This window comes from Arvicanthis niloticus, chromosome 15, assembly GCF_011762505.2.
Source record: "Arvicanthis niloticus isolate mArvNil1 chromosome 15, mArvNil1.pat.X, whole genome shotgun sequence".
Lineage (NCBI taxonomy): Eukaryota > Metazoa > Chordata > Mammalia > Rodentia > Muridae > Arvicanthis > Arvicanthis niloticus.
The window spans coordinates 36,424,909-36,446,164 of record NC_047672.1 but is presented as its reverse complement, the minus strand read 5'-3'; the positions used below and the strand labels follow the sequence as shown (position 1 = coordinate 36,446,164).

The 21,256-nt window shown below is 35.8% G+C and overlaps 2 pseudogenes; both read right to left on the bottom strand.

The window, feature by feature from the left end:
- Positions 1 to 1,126: 1,126 nt before the first annotated feature.
- Positions 1,127 to 1,234, bottom strand: LOC117721118 (small nucleolar RNA SNORA17; annotated as a pseudogene).
- A 1,869-nt stretch (positions 1,235 to 3,103) lies between these two features.
- Positions 3,104 to 21,256, bottom strand: part of LOC117720430 (protein IMPACT-like) — a 152,219-nt pseudogene continuing 134,066 nt past the window's right edge.

Here is a 21,256-nt window from a genome sequence, read left to right as displayed (position 1 = left end):
TTGGCACTCTCAATCTCACACCCTGGGGGCTAGCTCACCTGCAACTCTTACAGCCTTGCCCATGTCACCAAATAGCAAACAAGTGACAGAGCCAGCTCTCCAGTGACCCTATCTCTCCTGAATACTGTAGCTGGTACTCTCATGGCCCCAAAGGCCATGTCTCTCTCCTGTTGCAGGTGATGAGGGGCAAGCAAGCAGGTTAACACTATCTCTTTTTCATCCATGCCACTTCACAGCAGACTAGAGGTAGAACCATCTCTCCCAAGCCTATATCCTCAAGGCAGCTCTACTGTAACTTCTGCAATGTGCAGGGCTGGCCCTCCCAAGTATTGCTGCTGGCTAAGGGCTGGAATAGTTCTCCTCATCTCATGCCTCCAGGGACAGCTCTCTTACAATGCCTGGGTGAGAGCTGGGACCAGTTCTACACAGCTGTCAGATGACTGCATGTACTGAGAGGCAACCCAGACCAGGGGCATCTGTCTGGCCTTTGGTGGTAACAGACCCATGCTGCTCCAAGACCACAGGACTAGACATAGCCCCCCAGTGGCAGTATAGGCCAAGACACATGGTCCCATGTGGCATCACTAGCAACTTACATCAGGCTGTTCCTCACTACCCACAAATCTCCAGTTCTGCCTCTCTTCATTGTGCACACATCCTTCCATTTCTCTTTCTCTTTCATCTTTCCACCACATATTTGATCTTCTTAGTGCCTGGGGCCTCTGAGTGTCTGGGTTAACTCAAGAATGATCTCTAGAGTGCTCTGCTCTGCTTCTAAATTATGGCACCAGGCAGGGGCTCATCTCAGGCATGGTCTGTCCCCAACCTAGGCCTGCATGGTGCCAGATTGGACTGATGGTCATCTCAGGAAATCTCCATGTCTAGGATCTGGTGGTTGTCTTGGATGGCTTGTTGCCAGACCCACCTGAATGATCCTTGGTGACAGTCTGTCTTGGGCTTACTCTCTTCCAGAGTTCATGGTCCCAAGAAGGGTTCTTCTAGTCTCTGCCTTGTTCTTGGTCCTGGGAGCCAATCCAAGCCTGTTTAGTGATTGTCTCAGGCTAGCTACCTGTATGGGTCCCCCGGGTGATCCAAGGATCACTTTTATTAGGCAATGAGGGAACTGATCTTTTGACTATTAATAGGTCAGAACACTGAGCTTAGACATAGCCTGTCTCCTCTCTGCTATCTTAGGAGACACAGCAACCACAGCTGCAATGCACCTAGGGACAGAAGTCTCTTTAGGTTTTTTTAAAGCTTTCATACTGATTTTTACAATGGACTATTGTACACTTCTACTGCTGGTGTATAACTGTTCCTTTTGTCTGCATTCTTGTTACAGAAAGCTGCCAGGAGTGCGGGACCCCATATTCACTCACATCCCTTACCCACAGGACAGGCTTAAAATTATGTTATTCTGAAGGTGCACATAAGAACTCATTGCTGCTCAATGAAAGCATAAAAAAATTAAAATCCTCTTTATAGTAGAACTAAAATTGAAAAAAAAATCCTGATTTAGACTGTAAGAGATTTGCTGTGATGGAAAAGGTGCAAACAGTAAGGAAACATCTACAGATACTGAAATATAAAACTGTCTTAATAATGAAAACAAATAAGAATAGAGTGAATCCTCTACAAAAAGAATGAGCACTGAATTAAGAAAACATCAGTCTAATTGAAAGTAATGGTGAAGGGCAAATAGTAAGGCCTTGTCTGAGGTATAATAACGTTAATGAATCTTAAAGATAAGACACAAATTTGAGAATGTCTGGGGACTGCATTAACTATAAAGCATCCTGGAGGAATTCAAAGCCTCTGGCATATTAAATGTAACATAGGATAAAAGTAAAAGTTGACTTTACTTCTATTGATTGAAGCATCCACACTAACCCTTGTCTATCATACTGTGTTCTAAAATGAATAATGTTTACCTCCTTCTACTAGATGGCAAACAAATATAAGATGTTAAAAACAAAATAGCAAAAATAAAGAGCTCATCTTTCAAAACAGTATTGTGACATAAACTGGTATCCACTGTAAGCTGTATGTTGAATATCAAGGGTTGACTATATGCAGAACAATATGTAAAATACTTCATGAGAAAGAGGGGGTGATGTGGATTAACATGTAAGGAAATGCAAGAATAGATGAACACCATAACCAACCAGGACATTAAAATGCCAGATAAAAATGGCAAGTGTTGGGGAATTACTGAGACAAGCTCAGCAAGAACTGTAGCACACTTGGAGAAAAATAGGTAAATAAATACAGGCCTATACGAAATCCCCACATTAAAACAATGTAAAGTAAATAACTGAACAGACCAACCGATATCTTTAGCTACAGCAATGTTTGATGATGAAATGTCAATTTAATTAATATGCACAATGACATTTATGGCAGCAACATATAACGTGACTCTGTACTGCCTTGTTCTGTATTTCAGTGGATCAACTGTGTTCCATCCTCTTGATATCTCCATGTTTCTTTAGAGTTCAAGGACTTCCTTGCCTTTGATAATTTCCAGATATGTTTTGAGAAAGTTTCAGTGAAAGTACTGTAACTAGTCATCGAAGTTCGTTAACAAATAGCACTGTATATTTTCTACACATAGTAGAAAACATATTTAAAACAGAAACCTTGCTCTACTTGAAGGACAATAAAACCCATCACTTCGATCAAGACTATGCCCTTGTAAGAGATAAGGTTTCATATATGTATTAATGGAGGTAGCCAATCTGTCATAAATATATATTGTTTGGTCAACACATCAATGAGTTTAACCACATGGTTTAAACTCAACAATTTACACTAGTGAGTAGGATACAAGATTGACGTTTATGATCTTTTAAAATTTAGCAGTTAATATTTAAAACCTGTAACAACTCCTTGACATTGGGTCAGAGATATTTAAATAAACCCCACTAACTTCTAGTTTTCTAGAAATCTCCAGTCCTTTGGCACATCCAGTTTGGATTTTATTGTGCAAATTACTATATATTTATTTTGCTCCTGATTCTGCATTGAGCTTTTTAGTTCCTGTTTTGCTCAAGACTTACTTTGGCAAATATCAGTGTCAAAGATTGAACACTGCCAAGGTTGACTAAATATAAATAGATATCCCTACACTTTGGAAATGAATAATGATGATGATGATGATAATGATGATGATGAAGGTGATGATGAAGAAGGTGATGGTGGTGATGATGATGATGATACAATCATCGGCTAATTTTGAAGGACACTGTGAACCAACAAGGTTAAATAAAAAAGTAAATAGACTATTTTAATGAGTTGGTATTCCCAATTCCTTTGATTTTCCTTCCTTGAGCTTTTATTACTGATTGACCTTGGAATAGTCTTACACATATATGAAGGCTGTTATTGCAATTACTGAATGGGAAATAAAATACTTAATCATAACCTATGTAAGGTGTTTGGCACCTGTTACAAGGTACCTACCAAAAAACCTTCTTATTATTAATAATATATTTCTGCCACTCACTGCCCAGTACCTCAATCAATTATATTAATAATTTCTTAATCACAGTATTGGCAAACGGTTATTCACCTCGGTGCAACCAAAACCCAGTGTAATATCAATATGCATAGCAAGTGGGTTGGAACTGTAAGCCATGGTCACATAAACAATTCTTCAAATACTTTGCTTCTTGTTTTGCACTAGATTCTTGAGAAATATTTTCAAGCAAATGCCTCCAAGTTGAATTATTCTACACATTTAAAGTTGTCTTCAGAACAGCTTTGTTTTTTGATACTTTCTTAATCTCTTCAAGTTCTAATGATTGCATGTCAATTACCCTAACACAGTTTGATATGTTACTAATATACTTATGCAATTATCAAAGCATTCTGAAAAATTATAAAATGCCACTTTAAAATAAATTGGCTGAGTAAATTCTGATGGCATGGTACCTGTAGAGATAGGAAAAGTTCCTGTAGCCCAGGGCTGGTAATGTTCAAACATTAACCCTGATAGTTTTTTTTTTTAAATTCCTCCTAGGACTGGGGCTGTTGCATTAAGCTTCTTTGATACCATTCCATAGTGCACTGCACCTGAAAGCAATTTGGCAAAGAAAAGAAATTTTTGCTGGCACAAGGAAATAGAGGGGGCAAAAAAATCCTTGTTTCAATTCTAAAGGCAGAGAGTATTTGAGATGTTCTTTCTGTTACTTTAGGCTTTCCTTGCAACTCTAAATAGTGCCCTTGACTTACCTGCAAAGTATAGATAAGAACGTTTGCTCTCTGCCAGTCTTCAAGTTCCATAAGACTCTTGAAAAGAATAAAACTCTAATGGATCATTTATTCATTACATCTGGAGGACATCATCTAATTGATTTAAATTATTCTGAAAATGAAATCTATCTCTATGTATAATACAAAATGTAACTTCATAACAGCAAAAGAAATTAGGAGGTCTTTGTTGGGTACATAACATGTGAATGACTTAGAAAAATAGTAAGATTCTTTAATTATTACTTCTTTAAGATAATTAAGCTAGGATCATTGCAGGTTAAATAATAATTTTTTTAGTAATTAGTTTGGTTATATTTCTAAGACTCCTAAAAGAATAGGCAACTTAGGCCTGTTTACACATACCTCTTTTCTGAAAACTAGGAAGACTGAGGCATATATAGAAGAAGATTGACTTATGACACAGCTTAGATACATTATGAGATTAAGATTGACCTGTAACAAACAACAAGAGCAACAACAACAGCAATAACACAAAAACAAAGGCAAAATTCTGCTGAAGCGGAAATATATTTTAAATATGGTACATGATATAATATAATAAAAGAATAGTATATAAATATTCTATAGGAGCTACTGTATTGTGCCTAACCAATTGCAAGTCCAGCTGTTTTGTTGCTTGGTTTGTTCAACCCCAATCCTCAGTTCCTTCTCTTGAATATTTCAGGATTAGTTCCTTCTTTTTCCTTGTGGAAAAGCGAGTGCAGATTTCTGGGAACAGAATCATGTTGCATAACTTACTTCTTTCCACAGCAGACAGTATGAATGCCTTTTGTCACAAATGACTGAAAAACAGCAGAACAATTCCTGTCACCTAGTGGTCACATTATCTCAGCACAAAGCTGCTGCACTTCTAGACACTATAAGTACAGACATAGAATTATGCATAGTGATGACTATGGCTAGATCTACACTAAGCATTTACTAGTTTTATCTTAATCATTTTTTTAGCGCTCACTTGTGCTCACATATGTAAAAGTTCACTGTTTAATACATTCTTTATGACCCAGGCAACAGCAAGATCACTTGTAGTTATCACCCTTCTTGATGCAATCAAAATATACCCCCTATATTTGTGTAAGTGTAGGATGTTCTTACAGTGAAGAATCTCTCATAACAGCATACATCTTACAAAAGCATCCAATTTTAGGACACCCCCCACATGCACATTTCAATAAATATAATCAAATAGAGAGCAGTGAGGGTTCCTGATGATTTTAAATTGTTAAGACTAGCATTTCAAAGAAGATATAATCAAGATTCAAACTATGACTTCTTAAGGTCTAAACTTGGTCCTTTAACATTTTTTCTCTTCAGTCTTAATTCATTTACTTTTTATATCATTTTAAAACATTTTATGAATACTAGGATAATTTCATGTATATAAGCAATATACTTTTATCATATGCAACCTAATTCTCCATCCCATTTCCCAGAGACCTAACAACATGTATCCATTGTCATTCATGGCTTTACCTTTATTTATTGGTAATCAACTAAAAGTCCAATTAATAGTTCCTGTTGAAATACTGACTGATTTTGCTGGTTTCATCGTCTTGAGATAACCTACAGTTCATAAACTTCCCTGAACATTGGTAGGGAGGGTAAAACACTGAAATGATAATATGATATGTCTTGTTAAAGATTAGTATACATAAGACACTTGTTCTCAGGACTTTATCCATTAGAAATTAACTGCTGACACTGCAGAGAGAAGTATCTCTGCCCAAGGCTAATGGCAACATTAATTTATGTGTTCAAACATACATTTAGAAAGTAATTTGACAACATAAACTTTTAACAAGAAACAGCAGTATGTTTTCCCCTAGGACATACATCTTCCAGAACTATGAACTTCGAACCAGATTTACAGATCAGACATGAATTTTCTCCTGGGGAGTAGACCTAAAGAGAACTCAAAAGTGATTGGGTATTCACATAATCTTTTTGAATTACTATCAGCAGAAGCATCTTACTTCCAAGGTAGGTATTATAACATACAGGGTTAACTGACATGTAATAATCATTGATGGTTTATATCCCTCAGCATCCAGTGTATCAACTTCTGGGGCCATAAAAACTAGTGACAAGAAAGGACATTTTGATATTAGTTCCAGTTCAATTTCTACATGGCCTGCAATGAAGTTGGCTTCTTCAGCTGCAGCATCTTACTGTTTAGTTCTGAATATCAACCAAAAAGGTTTGATTCACATAGGAGAAAGAACATGGACCATGGGACTTTGCTACCTGACTTACTATACTACTTGGAATTCTATCATTTATTTTTCTGCACATACCATAATTGATTTTTTCTTTACATGTGAGTAAAATTCTATTGTGTATATGTAATACATTATTAGAATTTTTATTTTACTAAAATCATTCAAAAACTTGGTTTCCCAGAATGTGATTGTTTTTGGAAAATGAGATTTTTTTTAATGGAAACCATGTTAACATAAAATTATTATGCTTGATTTTGATTTTTTACAGTATATTCATTTTTTGAGAATTTTGTACAGTGTATTTTGAACATATATATCCCTTTGTCTAACTCCTCTAATATCAAACCCACTTCCCTACACACCTAACTTTTTGTCCCCATTAGCTTTTTAAATGAATCATTTCCAAATTCTTATCAGTATGTGGCTACTTATATGGCCTGGTCAACTACCAAGGGACTCATAATTAATGAAAACTCAAAATTTCTCAGCAGCAATCACTTGCCAATACCTCCAGAGAAAGGGCTAAGGGCTCACCTCTACCTTCTGAATGATAGGATTAAATCTATACATCATAACACCTTGCTGCAGTTATGTAGATTTTAACCCAGTGCAACTTCATCAAGCTGGATATAGCTCAGTAATAGATCATTTACTAAGAATGGTGAAATAATGGTGAATAATGGTGAAAGCCTTGGGGTGAATACCAAGCAGCAGGGGTAAGCAATGAATTTGGGTGGATTAGGAGGCAATTGGACAAGTACTGACAGAAGACCATAGGAAGACACTGGTAGGAGAAAATGACTATTATCTGAAAGACTCTGCTTTCAACTTGATTGAGTCTTCTAGGTTCTAGAATTATGACAGAAATATTTTTTAGGCCGTCCTAATTAGACTTCACTATTGAAGTCCTAAGGTAATTATTAGTAAAAGTTCTGTGTGAAATAGTTAAAAGAACCTGAAATAATTAAAATGAAGTTAATTTAATCACAGGTAATTTAATAATAACAAATAACTTATGAACAGTTATCAGTGTGGCAGAACTTGTTCTAACATTGACAGTACATTTAGCTTTAAAAAGTATGAATGAGTTACTTTTAACTTTATTTTATAGATATATAAAATTAAACTATAAAAGAATTGAATATTTTCCCAAGCCACACATAAATAGTAATTTATATAAATTATGTATTTAGGCAAAAATAATAATATTTTGAAAAATACCACATGAGATCTGAGTTAAATTCTGGAGTTCTCATTTGGAAGGTTCAAAAAAATAGTTGTATGAATGCTAACAATAGAAAAAATTAATAGTATTGCAAATTTAAGGAGGGAACATAGATTTGTTGAAAAACATGCTTACCTTATTATAGAACCCTGTGCTAAATTGCCCAGTCTCCCATATATCAGATGCAGTGATGCAAATCTGTAATACCAGTTACTTCATGGTAAAAGCAGGACAGTCAAAATTTTAAGATCATCCTGTGCAACATAGCAAGTACCAAAGCAGTCTCAGATAAATGATATTCTCTCCTGGCCTCCTCACACACATATAAACACAAACCATGTCAGTCTGTTTGTTTGTTATGTTTTTTTAAAAAAAAGTCATTTATCCCAGACTGGCCTGTAGTGTGTGTTAGTGTGTGTGAATTTGAGTATGTTTGTGTGTGGGGGGGGGGGGAGAGAAAGAGAGAGAGAGAGAAAGGGAGAGAGAGAGAGCAAATAAAACAAGGAAAGATTAAATCAAAACAAATATATAATTATATAATTTTAAAAATATTCCATTTTGGTCACACAGACACATTTCTATGCATAAGTATAACATTTGAGTATGAATATTTGTTCATTATGTAAGTATTTATAATATGTTCTACATACATATATACAAATAATACTTTCTGTAGTGTTATTTTTCTGCAGGCTATTTTTCTAATGAAGTCACTCATATTCCACATTATTTTCAATAAAACACTATAATCAAAGATGTTAAATTTTGTGAATATGAATTATACTATATTCTCATAAGCTACTTGATGCAGTCTTTGAAACTAACAGCATTTTCTTGTACTTTTGTTATTTTTTATAAAAGTGGGAAAAGAAAGAAACAATTGTGAACCTTTAAGAAAATGATAGGAAGTTAGAAGCAAAGATGATACAGAATTCTTGAGGATACATGCTACCTCCAAGGGTAATCTTACAAGTCTAAAATTAGTTTGTAAATACAAAGTGGAATGTAGGCACTTGTTAATATTCACTGTAATGAGTATGTAACTTAAAGGCAAACAAAAGTCTCTAAAGCACATGAACTAGTACAGTAACTAAGGACATTTTACAATAAATCAACCAATTGGAAGACATGAAGTACAAAGTTTTTTCTCTAAAAGTGTTGACAGAATATTATCAAGCATGAATTGTCAACTTGATCATTTAAGAATAATCACAAAGAAATGCACATGGATGTTAAGAAGCTGCTTCTAATTTGGCTATTGCTAGTAAAACTCAGGAATGAGCTTCCTAAAGCTAAAAGTGAAGAAAATGCCACAGGGGGTAAAAGAATAAACATTACCCCTTGATTTAGAATAGCTACACTTGGAGTTCTTCTGTTAACGTAAGGACAGTGGAAGGAACTTGAAGACATCACAGGAACTTCCAGGAGGTGAACCTATATCAAACTGAGTGCAAAAGGATTGAGCAGTGGTCTAGTTCTTCTTCTCCTCCAGGTCCACAGTTGACTATGTGAATTCCAATTGGCTCATCTTCCTACTTTTTTTTTTAATCATGTTTGAGCCCAGGTCTAATGACAGTAAGTTCTCAATAACTCTTTTAAAATACTACAGGTAGTAGCAGAACCCTGCACTAGCCTGGTTCTAATTCTTTTATTTCTAGATATGCAAAAATCATCATAGATTTATACCACACCAATCAATGCTGTAGTAAAATGGACCAATGGCAAAAATCATAGAACAAGCATAAAATATGTGTGTCATATTGATTATTCTGCGCACCGCCGAGCACACACACACACACACACACACACACGCACACGCACACTCACACACACACACACTCACGCCACAAATGAAAGAATTCATTCAAAATATCCTAACCTGAATATTATGGGTATATGATACTTCTTAATTCAGTTAATTCTCTCCATATGATCTAACAAAGTCCTGACCAGTAAAAAAATAAAACCAAAGTAATATGTCTAAGGGAAAATATGTATAGATATAATCAATGATTCCATCAAGCTCTCTATTGCCTATTAATTTTTTTACTGTTGGACTAAATGATCAATTTGATTATGGTATTTTCATATTATCACCCTTTGTTCATGTTTACTCTATATAACTTTCACAAATAACATAATAAAAACATCTCATTGGCTTATAGGAATAAAATTAAATGTGTTAAAGCATGCATGTCACTGCTGATAAGCCTATACCAACATAAATATGGGTTGTGATTATGTATGTTATTTATTATATTCAGAAGATTAATAAACAATTATTATTGAATGAATTAAAATAAAACTTATATGTGCATGCTGGAGAGGCAGGAAGTGATTGAACATCAAGAGATGCAATAAACTTAATAAGAACAGGGTTCTTTTCAGCACCTGATTATAATTTAGCAAACTATCTAAAATAACCCACAGGGAGGGTATTTTAATCTGTATTCCTCATTCATTTTTGGCATGTTTATTCTTTAGCTTGCAAAAGAATGATAGTCTCTCTTCTTGAGTTTTTCTCAAAAGACTCGATGGTCAAATCTTCATAGTTAACTATTTGTGATGCCATTGATAATTCAACTTTCAAAACACTATTTTCTAGTAACTTTCACATTGAAATAAATGTTCTCTTAGACATACAAATTGTTCCCTGTAGTATAACTTGCCGCACAACTTCATTTGGGACAGTCTGTGCTCTACAGTGAGAATTATTTTCACACAGGTGAAGATGCTATGATGGGCCTTCAGATGTCAGGTTTTCACCAGTGGTGATGTGTTGACAAAATAGTTCTTGAAGGAAGAGATAAAAGTTAATGCAAAGAAGCAGAGTTCTTCCTTTCTTTAAAATACTTTCCTCTATGTGAAGCCCGTAAATACCCTAAATTATGGTCATTTTTAACACTGGAGTTCTAGAAACATTGTGTTTCTGATATGTCTTGTAAACTAGGTCAAATTGCCACAATACTGCCTTGGTGTAATACTATGAAGCATCACCACACACTCTACATCATAATGTTTTTGCTATCAGAGAACAAAGAAGAAGAGATTTCTCCTTCCAAAAACTTTGTGTTCAAAGACAATATCATTACATGTCTTGGCTCTACAGCATCCCACAGGAGTTCAAATCTCATAAGTCATATATATGTTGTTTAATTTTATGTTTTTATCTTGTCTCTTATATTTTTCCTGGTTTTCAGATGGTTTTAATTAACAAATTCTTCATTGTAATGAGTATGCCATTTTCAGATTATACCACCTAAGTAAAAAATAATTTCTTGCAGATTGAGAACACATACAAAATTAAATGGCTGTGGATAATGCTGAATGATTCAGAAACAATTTTTGATTCTCAATATGTCCATTTGTCTTTTTGATCTTCCATTTCTTCTACTTTATGCTGATATATCTATATCTATATATCTATATCTATATCCATATCTCTCTATATCATCTATATCTATATCTAATCTATATCTATATCATCCATATAATGAAACTCACCCAACATACAAACACACACACACACACACACACACACACACACACACACACACAAGTGGGAGAAAACAAGAAGGGAAAAAAGAAGGGGAAGGAAAGGGAGAGAGAATGAGGGAAACAGAAGGAGGAAGGGAGGGATGCAGGGAGAAAAGTGAGAGAAACCATTCCACCAAAAAAAGCCACTTTTCAGAGTAACTTAAAACAAATGCACAAGATGGCATTCAGATATGTTCTTATACAGTGTAATATTCCAGAAAATATTTTCTCTTAGAATTTGTACTTCCAACTTGCAACATCTATTCTTATTCAAAGGTCATTTAACAATGTATCATAATTCAATCAAAAATATAAAGATAAGCATGATATTTGGCAGCCCTTGTTTCACTGCAAGTTTTTTAACACCTTGGGTGTTTCCTGCTTAACATGCGAGCATAAGACTTCACATTGACACCTCTTTTTTTCTCAAAAGAAAAGGGTGGGGAAGGGGAAGAAGTGATATTGGTAGTTTGACAAAGGTATTGAGAGTTTCCTCAAAGTCTACTTTTCTGCTTAGACTCCTGTGATTGTGAATGAAAGAAAACTTAGATGGTGCTTGAATAAAATAATGAAAATTTGTCAGCCTGAGTTGAACCACAAAACTCATGTTGATTTTATGCTGAACTAAACCAACAATCTCATCCTATACCTAAGATTAGAACTGTCTGTTGTTTTAAGTTAGAGAAATTTGAAAGATTTTGTGCACATGATAATTGTCACACCAGATGACTAAAGCACATCATAAAAATTAAGCCCGATTAACTAGAGGACAAATAGTTTCTCCTCATTAACATTTATGACTCAAATTATAGAATTTAAAAGGTAAGTTATGGTGACAAATCATAATAGGAGTATTTGATGTAATAATAGTAATATACCTTGCTCTGATGCTGCCCCATGAGCAGGTTTTATTGGCTTTTAATTTGTCTGTTGTTTCATCTCATCCAGAAGAATCTAAGTCTGTTCATAGTAGGATTTCTTGTCTAAACTCTTATCCAACTATATACACAACAGAGCATTCTTACGGAATAATTAAATTATATATATGAAGATGTAAATATTTACCATTGTGTCAAAAAAACTATAGCTAATTTTATTAATACTATGAATAAGGGAGTGTACCACTATAAAAATCTATTTTTAATATTTCACAAATATAAAATCCTACTTAAATGCTCTAAAGTATATTTAAAAATTATAGCATTTTGCTCTTAAAAATATAAGCTGTAAATAAAGTATCAATGATGCTAGGTATGCAAAATTAACTGTTTGCTATTTGGAGGGTTATTTTACCATTTTTGAGCAAGGCCTTACATACATAGTGATTGGATTTTAGTTCTATGATATATATCTAAGAATTCACCCAAAGGAAGCATACTGTAAATGGTTAGCTTATTGTAAATAGAGATGTTGTTATTAGGAACAAAAATAAATATGCAAACAAAAACTCTTAGATCTGAATTCATGGCAGAGTAATATTACAAAAGTCCTTGTTTGGCTCCATGTCTTTGAAACAAACAGAAAGGCAATCTTCTGTGGTTGTGTAGGTGACTTTAATAATATTTTGGCTTGAAAGGAGAAAATATTTCTCTTTCCTTTTGAGTAATGTGATCAGTAGCAATTCTGTACTTCAGATATCTAAGATGGAAACCTGGGTCTTATGTACTGAAATAGAAAAGGCTGAGAAAATCTATCTAATGCTTTCAAACAGACAATCCACAGATAATCACAGTTCACTGCCAGAAATATTGCTTTAACCCACATTTCCTATATAATAAGTCAGGACTGTTGAAAGTGATTCTGTAGAGCAGTCAGGTCTACAGTGATTGTGGCCAGATACAGGAAGGGAAGTGTCCAAGACTATTGCCAAAAATATAAAGCATGGTTCTGGGAACACTATTAAATGATTTAAATAAGGTGTTTGCCAATCAAGTTTTGCTATACAGTAATAAATTTCTTAACCAGAGAAAGAAAATATAAGAGGTACAAACAAACTACAATGAAGAAATAGGCAAATGAATAAAAATATCTGAGGGACCAAACATTAAGAAAGTTGAGCATCGTTGCTGATAACAACATCCAACAGATCCCATAAGTTCTGTAGCTACATTGTCCCAGCACACCTTGCTGTCAGGTCAGAGGTCTTTGTGGCTAGGTTGTTGTCTAGTTTTCTTTTTCTATAAGTTTCAGAATAGCTTCTCTCACCAAGGATACTAGAATGTAGAGGTGAAGGCTCTGAGCCCACACTAGCTTTATCTCTACGTTTAATGAGGTGTTGGATGTTCTTCTCAGCAATGGTGCTCAACTGTCATTTTCAAAGAGTGAGCTTCTGACCTAGGATCAGCCTAGGTTGTTTAGGTATGCCCAGTGGACCCCCTGGCCAATAATTCAAAGGGATATTCCCCAGTCCCATCTCTGGAAGCCTTGCCTAGCTATCAGAGATGGCCAGTTCAGACTCAGTATTCTTCATTACTAGTTGTCCTCAATACTGTCACCCTCACAGATTTCTAAGAAGTTTCCAGTACACTGGGTTTCCCTGCCATCCCTGAATGCTCCCCAGCTCCAGCTGTCTCTCTCTGCATGCTCTCCCTCTATCTCCCAACCTGATCCTTTCTTTTTTCACTTCCATTTGTCCTCAGGCAACCTTCAAAATCCACACCTTTTCAAGAATACAAGGGTTTGTTAATCTAAGGCTGTTAACACCCAAACATAGTCATCAAAACTAGAGTAATATTAAAGTTGTGGGACCTGCAATAGAAAATAATGTGATTACCAAACCATACTAATTTGCTATCCAGATATAACATAAATGAATACTACAGACTGCTTCTCTAAACACTCAAAAGTATTTATTTGTTTTTAACTGTATATTGACAGAAGACAGATATTCCCTTATGAAGGGCTGAGAAGAAAGCGATTAAAGCATGCATTAGCCTGTTAAATGCATTAAAACCACTAAATGCATGGTTGCAAGAGTAATCATTGATAAAAATACAAAGAGCTTTGAAAGTCAAAATTAATAAGACTGTGGAAATGGTAGAAAACTCCTCGTCTTCCACTTGGTTCATGCTGCCTTTGATCATACTGGTTATGTCAGACAGGAGCTGATACTGAAGAATTTTTCCATTTTCCATTCTAATTAATGAGGGACTACTGATGGGCTCATTAACATTTTAAATACAGTCTAATGTTCTTCCTTACATGTATCTCTTTTTAAAAAAAATATGCATTTAGTATTTCTCTGATGAACTTGAAAGAATGTGTTTTTTGAAAATCTATTTGAAATAGGCATATGTAGGCATAATTCTTTTAACCTTCTTTAATAAGAGTTCAGCCTCTCTTCTAGACCACCACCCACCAGAGGTAGTGGGAAAGAAAGGTTATTAGGATACAGGATTAATAGGTTTGTTTAGACATAGTTCTTTGGGAGCACATCCAATCTTCTTTGATATCAGCAGTCCAGTCCTCTAGCAAAATACCAACATGAATCAGCAGCTGCAGTCCAGTTCATGCAGTAATCACCACTTACAAGTCACCAGCTATAGTCCAGTATACTTGATAGGCACCACACAGAAATTGGGGACTGTAGTTCAATCGAGAAGAAACAGTGAAGCTCAGCAAAAAGCCACAGGAACCTCAGGAGATATTCTTTGGCAAATTTCTCTCAAGTCACCACCACCAAAGTTCAGCAAAGCAATGTAAGGCAAATGGATACAAAGTGTGTCATCAGTGAAGAATAGAGAGATGGAGCAATGTGAACCAATGCCAGAGTTCCCAATTCTAGACATCAAGTGTCTTTTCATGTGTCTGCCATGGCAAAACATCCTTTCACCTGTGTCTGCTTTAGAACAACAGTCTTTCACATGTCTGCTTTAACAAAAGCAAAAGGGTATTTTATCCTTTCACATGTTCCCCATCAAAACATCATTTGACATAAGTGACTTTTCAAAGGAATCAGCAGTTTCCATTTCAGGTGTACCTAAGAACTTAAAATTAGTTAATGTGATTCTCTCTCCTGCTAATACAAAGACAAAATATATTTAATAGTAAACAGAAAGCATGAACATTTTTTTCTGGAAAAAATATCAAAGGAGATTTCTTGACTACATGTTAAGAACCAATAGTACAGATAAGCTCAGGACTGCATATGAATATGTGGTAGTGAAGTTTGTCATGAACTAACTTTCTCTTTCTCTTTCTCTTTCTCTTTCTCTTTCTCTTTCTCTTTCTCTTTCTCTTTCTCTTTCTTTCTTTCCTTCCTTCCTTCCTTCTTTCTTTCTCTTTCTTTCTTTCTTTCTTTCTTTCTTTCTTTCTTTCTTTCTTTCTTTCTTTCTTTTCTTTTCTTCCTTTTTTCTTCCTCCCTCCCTCACTCCCTCCCTCCCGTCCTTCCTTCCTTCCTTCCTTCCTTCCTTCCTTCCTTCCTTCCTTCCTTCCTTCTTGATTGTATATTTTGTTTGTTCACTTGAGAAAGTAGCTGATGTAGCCCAGGTTGGCCTTCACCTCTCAATTCATCCAAGAGATACCCTGAAATCTTGCCATGCCTAATTCTATTTTCCAGGAGTATGGACCTGCAGCAATCTCAATGAAGTTTTTCTGTGTGGGTCTGACAGGTATATTGATTTTTAAATTATATTTAAACGTGGTTAAAATTGATTTTTTACAGAAAAAAATGAACAAAGAAAATAAGATCATAGAATATAGAGAGGGGAAATGTACACTACTCTAAGGAATAAAAGCTAGTCAACATTTTCCTCATTCATTTTCACTGAAATATCATCAATATTGAATATTTAAATACGTTAATATAAAGGATAAAAGATAATGCTCTGATTTTAATCTTACCTAATTCATGTTTCTTGGTGGTATTAAGTCCTTGTTGTGGTTAATTTTCATTTTCAACTTGCCTGGATTTAGAACCATATGCATTTAGAATGATTTAAAAACATGCCTTTCAGTACATCCATGAAAGTATTTCCAGAAAAGTTTAAATGAATTGAGAAGGAACAAATTAAGTTATGGTGACTGGACCATATAAAAGGCAGAGAGTAGGCAGAGCATCAGTATCTCTGTGTGTGTCTCTCTCTGTCTGTCTCTGTGTCTCTCTATCTGACTCTCTGCCTCTGTCTGACATTGTCTCTCCATCTCTCTGTGTCTTTTTCTCTTTCTCTGTTTCTCTCTGCCTCTCTGTCTCTCCATCTCTATCTCTGTCTGTCCCTTTCACTATCTGTCTTTCTACCTGTCTTGTCTTTTTGTCTCTCTGCATCTCTCCCCCCACCCGCTTCCTCACTATTTAAGTGCTGTCATCAGGTGCTCCCTGACCCAAGCCTTCCCATATTGTCTCCTACTATATCCTTAAAGTCAGCACAAATAAACCCTTTCTTCCTTAAGCTGTTTTTGTCATAACAATGAGAATTTAAACTAAAACAGTATTCTTATTGATGATTATAAGATAATACATGGGAGGAAATAACTGAAAATTAATTTCATTTTAATTGTAATATTTGTATTGTCTTTTCTATTTTTTTTGAGACAACATCTCAGAATGTACACCATGCTGGCCTTGGAATCTCAGTCCCCCTACTTCTATTTATTCAATGCTGGGATTATGGTCATGTGATACTATGACTGGTTTCTAGCATATTTTAAAATCATTCATACTCTGTCTAAGTCAATTCTGAGTTTAAAATATTAAAAAAAAGATTAATGCCATCTCAAATTAGCTAGATTTAAACCATACTGAATAATTTCATAAGATATTCACTGTGATATATAGTCAAAAAGACTCAGCAATCTGAAGTTTTTCATTATCAGACAAAATACAAGAGTATAATGACCAGCAATATTTATATGACTATATTCAATAAAATATTAATAAAATATCCATCTATATCTTTACTCAACAATTATCACCAATTGTCATTTTATAAATACATAAATCCATTTTTTATAATTAAAAATTACTAAATACATTTTACCACTTTGAATTTAAAAGTTCAAATCCTTTGAAATTTTTAAAAAGAACCTTCAAAGAGCTAAAGCATTCCAGTTTTTTGATGAAAAGTACCCTTTAAGAATACTGACAACATAGTGAAATATTATAGTGTCCATAATTACTAGGAGAACATAAAACACTTTGATAAAATAAATTTAATCCAACATGAACTAGGTTAATGAAGTGGCCGTCTACTTTATTTCAGAAGATACCTCAGCACACATTGTATTTTTGGTTCTTCTGTGTGGCAGACACTATGTTAAACAGCACAGAACTGCAGATAAGACAGGTCTGCCTGTCACTTTCCTGGAAACTACAGAGTGTGTTTAACAGAATCTGCAGCAAAGGCTCCTGTTCCTGTAACCAGAGGGAAAAATGCTCAGTTTACTTCCCCAGTTTCATCATGTCCCACTCAGCTTCTTGCTCGATTTATTCCTGAATTCCTATTTGTAGTTGTGATACTAGTTTCAATACAAAAGTTTCTATAGAACTTAGATTCCATTGGCCTATGTTGCTTTTACATATGCTCCTTGATCGTATGAACATTATGCTTACTATTAAGAATTCTTGCAATGTTCTTTTCATTTCCTTACATTATGATGTAAACATCTGTTTTAAGATCCACATGTAATAACTAAGTCTTGGTCAATAATATGTTCGTAATTTAGTATACATACGTACATACATCCTTTTCAAATAAAGAAAGGGTTATCAAAGAAATTACTCCTCAGTCTCCCAGAAGACAAAGAGGCTGGCCCTGTATCCTCCCCAGGGGAGAAATTTAATCACAATATTAAAATTGCTCTGTATCTGACAGTGTGGTGAAAAATATCATGTCTTGCAGAGAAAACAAGGTGAAAACTACAAAATATTAAATGAAGCACAGAAGATAAGACAATAAGAAGGAGAGGGAGAGGGAGAGGGAGAGGGAGAGGGAGAGGGAGAGGAGAGGGAGAGGGAGAGGGAGAGGGAGAGGGAGAGGGAGAGAGGGAGAGAGGAGGGAGAGAGGGAGAGAGGGAGAGAGGAGGGAGAGAAGGAGAGAGGGAGAGAGGGAGAGAGGGAGAGAGGGAGAGAGGGAGAGAGGGAGAGAGGGAGAGAGGGAGAGAGGGAGAGGGAGAGAGGGAGAGAGGGAGAGAGGGAGAGAGGGAGAGAGGGAGAGAGGGAGAGAGGGAGAGAGGGAGGAGAGAGGGAGGGAAAGGGGGAGATGGGGAGAGGGGGAGAGGGGAGAGGGGGAGAGGGGAAAGGGAGGGGAAAGGGAGGGGAGGGGGAGAGGTGGAGAGGGGGAGAGGGGGAGGGGGAGGGGGAGAGGGAAATAGTAGAGAGGCAGAAAGAGACAGATAGATGAAGGCAGACAGAGACAGAGATAGACAAATGCAGAGAGACACACAGAGAGAAGATGGAGAACAGAGAGACAGTCCTTTTTAGACAAATATATCCTTCCTCTGAAGACAAACCAGTTATGCTACAAATGTAAAGACTATTACTTATTTTCTGGTCAAAATCTGACTTGATGATGCTCCCTTTTCACTCTCCACTAGTTGTGTGTTTTATCATCTCCTTTTAAATGTTCATGGTTATAATGGAGGAGAACATAAGTTGGGTGTACTCAAAAGTCCTCTACAATGAGCTGCGAGTAGAGAAGACAAAGCATAGCTCACACAATTTGTCATGAGTGGATGGAACTAACAGATGATGATAGATGTACTTTTAATAATATAATAATTCTGAATGTATATTTATAGACATATGAATGACAGAAGTTTGGCATATTGCCACTGTCTTAAATTTTGACAGAAGTATCCAGTCAAACTTTGTCAACATGTATTTTTATGATAAGCAAGGGTATATTCAGCCCTTAGTAGACTTTTATGGATGTGGCATTGGCTCATTAATCTGCTAGTGAACATTTTAGTTAGAAGCTCTTTGTCATGATGTATTACAGTGAAAAACTAAGTTGTCAGTAAAAGAGTGAATGGGCTAGAATATTCTTTGAAAGAAGCAACACATACAAATAATCAACATAGAAACAAATTCAAATGAATATTTGAAAAGTCAGAAAGTGTTTTCACAGAAGACTGTCTCCTGATGAGGTATCTATTTACAAAGCTCTCTCTCTCTCTCTCTCTCTCTCTCTCTCTCTCTCTCTCTCTCTCTCTCATTTATTTACATTACTAATGTTATCCCTCCTCCCAATTTCCCCTCCACAAGCCCTCTACCCTCTCCCTGCTTCCTGCCTCTATGAGGGTGCTCCCCAACCTGCCCACTCACTCCTGCCTCAGTGCCCAAGCATTCCTCTACCCTGGTTTATCCACTCCACAGAACCAAGGGAATCCCCTCCCAGTGATGCCCACTAAGGCCATCCTCTGCTACATATCCAGCTGGAGCCATGGATCCCCCTATGTGTACTCTTTGGTTGGTGGTTTAGTCCCTGGGAGCTTTGGAGGGAGGTTTCGTTGGTTGATACTATTGTTCTTCTTATGGGGTTGCAAACCCCTTCAGCTCCTACAGTCCTTGCCCTAACCTCTCCATTGGCGTACCTGCTCATTTTGATATTTGGCTGCATACATCTGCATGTGGATTGGTCAGGCTCCGGCAGAACCTCTCAGGGGACAGTCATACACCAGGCTCCTGAAAACTATGTTTCTTAATGCACAGATTAGTTACAACTCGTTTAAAATCTAGACATTTTTTTTCTCCAAGACAATGTGCATATATGGGCAACGCTTTTGATGGCAGTGCACCTGAACCCTGCCAGACCCACAACCACCATTTTCACAGTTAGTAATTATTTCAGAGATATTCTACTTGTCTTAGTTAGGATTTCTTTTTCTGTGAAGGAAGTCACCATGATGAAGTCAACTTTTATAAAGGACAACATTTAATGGGGGCTAGCTTACAGTTTTAGAGATTTAGTTCACCATCTTTATGGTGGGAAGTATGGCAGTATCTAGCCAGACATGATGTTGGAGGATCATGATCTGACATCAGCTAGAAGAATCAGTCTGGCCAGACCGGAGCATATATATGAGATCTAAAAGCGCACCCGAACAGTGACGTACATCCTCTAAAAAGAAAAAAGCTCCTAATCATGTCATCTGCTGTGGGCCAAGAATTCAAGCACATGAGTTTATGGGGGCCAAAACTATTCAAACTATCACACTAATTAAAGGTTATTATTTTAAAGTTCTATTTATTTTTATTTAAAAGTAATTTTAAGAAGATTCATTGTTCCCTCTGGAGTTTATAAAACCCCATATTTATTGTCGAAATTATTTAATCTCAGTCAGTGTCATCTACCCTGCTTTTGATCATTTAGTTCCCGGATAAAAGAAATACAACTTTTATATTTATATTAAAACTTAATCAGCACTAGAGCTTGACAGATATCTACCCTCTATGTTATTAGAATCCATTTCTCGATCATTAACTCCATTTTATAATTTGTCATGTTCTATCTGAGCAGGTCTTAACTCCAATGGGCTAGCCCTCATGGCCAAATGTTTATGACACACCTAGCCCATTTCAGCTTCGTATCTCCCCCTTCTTCTCTCTCCTCATGGACTTCTCAGACCCCAGGTCTGGGAACCTAAGAACACCGTCTATCTCTCTTCTGCACAGCTATTGCCTGTAGACATCTCTATTCACCAGTGATAATTTAATGGGAAGGTTACATAGAGTCATTTGGGTATATCACTTGGTTACATGCCAACATTTTTCCTTAGGGGTAAGAAGGCCTTGAGGAGTCAATATTTAGCACGATAAAATAAGCAACAAGATCAATCATCAATGATTCCCATTTTCATCTAATTAAAAAGGCTTTTTATTTTATAATAAATAATATAATATAGGAATAATTACTAAATAATTGTTAAAATTATTAGGTATGAGTTACCTTCAAAAAGTCCAGTCTCTATATTTGGCAACTTAGAAAAGGTATTTTATTATCTATCCTAACTTATGAGTTTATAATTCTATATCTATTTCTTTCCTATTTTTATTGGATATTTT